Source organism: Strix uralensis, chromosome 3, assembly GCF_047716275.1.
Source record: "Strix uralensis isolate ZFMK-TIS-50842 chromosome 3, bStrUra1, whole genome shotgun sequence".
Lineage (NCBI taxonomy): Eukaryota > Metazoa > Chordata > Aves > Strigiformes > Strigidae > Strix > Strix uralensis.
Window position 1 is genome coordinate 57,377,391 of NC_133974.1, and position 6,704 is coordinate 57,384,094.

The window sequence follows — 6,704 nt, forward strand, 5'->3', positions numbered from 1 at the left end:
ACTAATCTGAACAGACCAGGCTCTTAATATAGTGATGTTTAGGTGGGAAAACACATTTGAATTATTGCACATGAAAATACACTTGCTGTGAGCAATTTTACTTTATATAAATGGCATCAAGCCACTTGGCTTAGAGGAGGAGATCACCTGAAAGTTGAAGTGTCAGAGGTATGTCCTAGCAGCACATTAAGGATTCATGCCATCCTGCTTTTGGCAGGCTGACTAATGGCAAACAAGAAAACAATGACTTCTACCAATAAAGTCAACTTCCACTTGATTTCTGTAAGCCCACATTTTTCTATAATTTAACAATAGTACAAGTTAATTGAATTTAACTTAATCAAAACTGAAGGATGATAAGCATATGGTGGATGAGAAGCCTCTAAAAAGTCTGTTGCAGATTTCACTACCTGACAGGATAGAACCTAGAATTTTTCTGATCTCTTAATAACAGTTTGCATCTTATTACATGGTTTTTATATTTTAAATTAAAGCATTCTTTTTCCTCTGTTTCTTACCCCAGGCTTATAGATAAAAAATTCTTCCTGGTCTTCATTTTAGTTGACTGAAAACAAGCCAGTTTCATCTAACCTCATCTCATATGATGGGCTAGTCATTGCTCAGAGCACACCAGTACTTATTCTCTACATCCACTCTAGTCCAAGTTCCTTGTATCTAAATACGTGTGGTGAAAACCGTATTTTAAATTAGGCATCATATTGTGATGCACACATGACATTTATGTTTACTTAGTTCAATTAGAAACAGTTTGACTGAAACACCTTTTAGTCATATTTTACATAGCTACTTCTCTTTGCTGGTTATTGGTTTTGCTGTGATTAGCTAAGGTACCTATGTTTCTCTCCTTCTTCAGTTCTAGCTGATGCACTTACAACTTCTCATAGAAATTCCTGTTATTTCTTCAGTCAGGACCTTGTATTTTATTTTACCATTACATTTCTTTTTCTTCATGTTTCAAGGTCACATGGTTCTTCCCAGGTGTTATTCCAGTTATCTCTTGAACAGATTATCCTCCTGGCTTCGGAATGTTTGCCAGTTTCTTAATTTAGTCACAGTTTTTGTGTTAAAGAAATTAACAATGAAAAAACCAAATTCTGAAAAACTGAGCAAAATTAGTCAATAGCAAATTTCTTGCCGGCTGCTTTTTCAAACCAATGTCACATAATGTGCCCTCCATACCATTCCATTCTTTTGCCTCTGTTCCTACTGGTTATTAGGTCTCCTACCTTCTGCATCATGATCATTTCTGAAAATGGAAAAAGTAATCTGTTCTGTAGTGCAGTGCCTGAACTTCTTCTGATTGATCTTATTGAGAAATACAATACCTCTGACAGGATATTAAGACTTGCATTTCAGATTTGTAACTTCAGCCTGCATTTCAATAAAATATAATATTTTCTGAGAGAATAGAATGTTAGTAATTTCTTAACTTGATGGGCTACATTTACAACTGCAATCAGATTCTTCATTTTTATTTAATACAGAAAAATTCAATTAGTTAGTAACACTTAATGTCTCTCTACTTTCATCCCATGACTAAATTCTGTCCTGAACTTGTTTTAGCAAATTCTGAAGTTTTCATGCTGAACAATTTTGTTCCTTCCTGCTTAATGTTTTGTTAAATGATATATCTCAGCAGGCAGTTCCTGAGTTGAAGTGGTTTTACTCTACAATTTTCTCAGTAATGCAAAGCCTGTCAGTCAGAATGAAATCAGTATAATTCTCTGTGTATCCGCTTAGCTGGGTTTTCTCTTTTCTGGTCATTAAAGACTAAACCAAATGTATTAAATGCATAATTTGTAACAGGCCTTTCAATGGGCCAGTTCGGCCAGCAGGTATACATTTAGAAGGTGATTCTGCTCTTTCTTGAACATATAGTTTAGCTTGAAGACGAAAGATTGATGTAACGTATCAGCTACACATTATGCTTGTATTTTATCATGTTGTGGAGAAGATTTTAGGTTTTTTAAAGAAGTTTGTTGCATGATAATGACAAATCATTTACGTGTATTTTGAGCTATTTCTATGCCTTTCAAATTAGCAATATATTGAATCTGTTTTTAAAAATAATGATGTATTTCTTAATATCAACAATAACAATTATTGGTAGAATTAACACTACTCATTATCTTAATAGTTTCTATATACCTTGGCATTTTCTCTTTTCAATTTCTTTCAAGGAAACACAACACTTTTTTCTTGTTTGAAGCTATATGGTATCTGGTATGTGGGTAGCTGCATAAGGTAGGAAGGTCAGAAGGAGCCTCTGTTACCTTTGCTACACCTCTGTAGTACAGCCAGTTAAAACTCAGGTTCCTAAGGAAAGCTGGCATTGTGTCTACCTGTGTTGTCCTATCTCTTCTCCCTTTTGGTGTTAAATGCTCAGTGACAGATGGCAGAGCCCTTCTCTGCCTCCAGCCTAAGCAGACAATGGAATTGGCTGGCTGCAGAGGCAGAAGTTTAAAAGGAGCTTAGTGCATCCTGGGTGCAATATGATTGGAGACAAACAAAATACCCTGTGTTATTATTAAATCTTGGTATCACTGTGCTCAGAACAAATGAATAGTTACAAGCAGCCTCATTTTTTCATTATTTTAGAGCTGGATCATTACTAGTAGTTTAAATTATTTCATTTTTTGAGTCAATGAAAAGCATATTACTTAATAACATTCGTAATTAACTTTGCTTTGAAAACCATTAGCACTGGCTCATTTTTCTGTAAATATGTCTGAGAGTTGGATGTTGACAATGAATAACAATATCACACCAAGCTTTATGATATGAGCCAAAAATACAGAAAATATGAGTAGGAGTCTGCTTCCTGCTTCCTGTTAATAGAAATCAGAGGTTGCTTCCATAATTCAGAAGTGAAATATTAGTTTATTTTAAAAGACCATGAATTGTACATGGCAGAAACAGCACTATCTGCAAAGTCAAACTTTGATACATCTGGTATGTTTGAATGATAAACAATAAAAATCTATTCTGTTGGGGCAGTCAATCCTGTTGTTCCTGAATCATAAAACCTCACAGGTTATTTCAAATGTGCAGGACAGGGAATCATTATTTCATATGAATATATTATTAATACTCAGAAAAATGAATAATTCAGAGCTGTTAATTTATACAGGTTATTTTCTTCTTTCCCTCTGCCTTTTCCTGGGGGATAATTGTCTGTAGATGAAAAAAGGTAAAATATTTTTTAGATTTGCATATGTTCTGCTAGATGTTTATTAGAAGAGTGAAGGTCAAGGAAGTTGGTTTTCCAGACAGAGAGTAAGATTAACAAGGCTTGCACTGGTTCTTAGGTTCTGAGAGTGTTTTTAACAGTTTTGAAACAGCTCCAAGCAATGCTTTGTCCAACAAAGAGTCTTTATTCACCTGGCAATAGGCAGCATTTTGCTTGTTAACCATGGTGTTTTTTAAGAAAAATCAGGGAGTTTTGTGGTTTTGGATTTTTTTTAAGGGACGCCCACCCTGAAAGGTGACCCAAGATCTTGATCATGATAGGAAGTTCCTCAGGGAGACTACAAGGCAGAGCTGAGTAAAACTTATGGTCTTTATGGTAAATTACAAAGTTTTCTGCTGGATTTCAGCCTTGGCTGTAGTTTCTGGAGTGCTGTTTTGTGTCTACTTCCAAGACTATGTTGTTGTAGTCCTAAATATATCCAAGGGACATAGAGTCATGTTATTTAAGAGAAAATATAATGGAGTGTCCTAGCCAAAATTAATTACTGCTTTATGGATATTACTGTGTGATAAAAAGTTCCCATCAGTGAGGAATCGAAAATTCTTAAGTAACTTATGTTAAGAATGGAATAGTTGTGATTACACTTTATGAAATAGATGAGACCATGCCTTTTTGCAAACTGTGTGCTTTCCTCTACCTCAAAATAATAATCTTAATTTTGATTTGATTAATTTCCAAGCAGCTGTTCTTCATCCATGAGCTCATCTTCATCAAAAAGTAGATTAATTTAGTGAGGGTGATATAGTTGTATGATATGAAGGGTAAACTGAACTAAGTATCATTAGCAAACATATTCAAATTTGAGTCTGTAGTGTCTCATCAATTCTCTAAATAGTCAAAGATGAATGATCTTTGTGAATCTCTGCACGTGAAGTGTTTAAAATTTGAATTTCTTACTTTCTCTCATTGAGTGTGCTTGCTTTGGAAGAATTAAGTGTGAATTCTCACCTCAAGAGAATAGGTCCTTATCCAGGCAACCACAAACCAAATAGAAGTATACAGTAGGTCAGGCTCTGAAAGCTAATGGATCAGAATGATTTACAAAATATGAAGTACCTCCTTAGATGGCACACTTCTGACTCTTGATGGAAATACTGAATGATGCAGGGAGATCCCAGCAATATAAGTGACCATTAACCTTCTATCTATTAGATAGTCAATAGCATGGTTAATATGGTTTTAGTTCTGGATGTGGTGTGTACAGCATCAAAATTACTGATAATGGTTATGTGAGCTTTAAAATCACTTCTCTGAAATTACTGAGGAATAGAAAGGGTAGGAGCTAACCAAGTCAGCTTAATTTCAACAGAGATTCATCAGCACTGATATATTTCCTGTTGAAAGAGGAAATAAAGATTTCTTAGTGAGTCAGAAGGGTCCATGAAAAGAACTAAATGACTAATATTTTCTGCAACTTTCATATATGTTATCTTTATTACATTTTTGTTAAAAGTAATAATTACTTGGTTTGAAACTCCTGAGTGATTTGTTAGAAGTGGTCTGATAAACATTATTAAACATTTCTTCTCAGTGGTTGGTAGAAGAACTGAACAACACTAAGACTTTGACTCCCTTGGCAGGAGTACTAGTTTAAGAAGATGTGGAAGATAAGCAAATGAGAGATTTTTACATAGCTTTAATCCTTTCCCTTTCTCTGCCACAGCTGATTTGCCTGAGGCATCATTGTAAGAAAAATTAGGCTACTGCAAGATTTATTGGCTGTCTGCATAGTTTAATTTTTTTTAGCATGCTTACTTGAAGTATTGAAAGAGGGAAATGAGAACTGTTTTCATGTTTATCCATTCATTAGAGCTTTGAGGTTTCTGTGTTGGATGCAGCCAGAAAGGGAATAATCAGCTATTGCAATGGGCAGGGTTCTCAGTGGAGAGAGGGTCCAAAACTTGTATGGAAGTTTTCCTACAGCCCTGAGAATCTTGTCTCTTGAGCTTAAAATCAACACATTAGCCCATCTTGCTGCTGGGAATATTTCCCAACAAAGGAGATGTGTTTCTAAAACCAGGAAATTTTCATTTTGACAAATTCTGGTAAAAATCCATTCTGTTGAAAAATTCTCACCCAGGCTGCTGTTTACAGACTGCAGAGATGTGCTGTAGAAAGTGCAGGTTGAGGCTTGTCTGTTTTATTCAATTGCCTCTGGGACCAATCTTTTAGTAGGAGCTTGGGAATATGTGGTCTGTTATTTTAAGAACGTCTCATTAAGATATAATAAACCAAGCACACTTATTCAATTAGCTGTCCTGTAGTCTCCTAACATTGACAAAAGGAAGCTGAATGTTTGTGCATGGCCTGAACCGGGATATGTGTGATCAAGTTCTTGCCTGGACACAAATGAGCTGAGCCCAGGACAAGAGGCTGATAAACTACCTTGGAGTTTTCTGATTGGAAGGATGGGAATTATTACAATCATGAGCGACAGGACTCAAAGACATCCTGTACTGAGACTAGTATTTTCCAAAGTCCACATGCAATGTGTGTATCTGATTATCATCCTGCATTTTCTGCCTTACTGTTCTAAGTTTCCCTAGTGTCTCCCTAAGTGTCATGGAATGGACAATCGTAAACGACAGAGCACCACTGGCACATGAAGAATTTGTGGATGTAATAGCAGGGGTGACCAGCTTGTGAATTGCTGCCAATAACCCATCTTTTTTTTTTTTTTTTTTTTTTTTGTGAGAATGGTTGTTTAACCCACAATGTGATCCATAAATAGCCAGGAACCAAATAAGCAATTTGTTTCATTCTTTTGGACATTTGTACATCAGAGAAGCCAATGTAGAAAATGACCATGACTTGTGTGCTGTGTTGTGAAACTCTTTTTAAAAAGTACTTTCAGAATCCTTATTTCCAGATGTATCCTCTGCTATCAAAATAGATAGCAGTTTGAACTTCTGCTCACAGACAGCTTTTCCACCATGTTTGCAGGAGTCCACCTCTGATAAGAGAGGAGAAACTCAGAGAAACTCTGAGACATATATTTGGCAATATATCTAGAAATAGTTTGGATAGGACAGAGAAATAGTTCATGAGCACAGTGTGGGAAGCTATTATGAACAGAAGCAGACAGACCTAAACATCATTTAATGTTAATGGAAAGAAAACAACCCTCAAAGTAAAAGTAATAGTAAAATTATCAACAAGGAAAAACAAATATATATTGAAAGTCAGGCCTAGTAATCATAAACAACAACCAAAAAGAGAATAAAAGAAATCTGTTCTAAACCAGAAAGCCTCTGCTTGATTTTTTTTTGCAGCTACAGGTTTTTTTCTTTCTTCTTCCCTCCCCACAAAAGTACAAGCAAATGGAGCAGTAGGACATTTTCAATGTGTTTTAGAGTGACCTCCACTTGATATGAAAGGTCAACTTTGATAAAAGAGGCTTTGGAGGAAAGAACTCAACCCAGATGTCCACAAA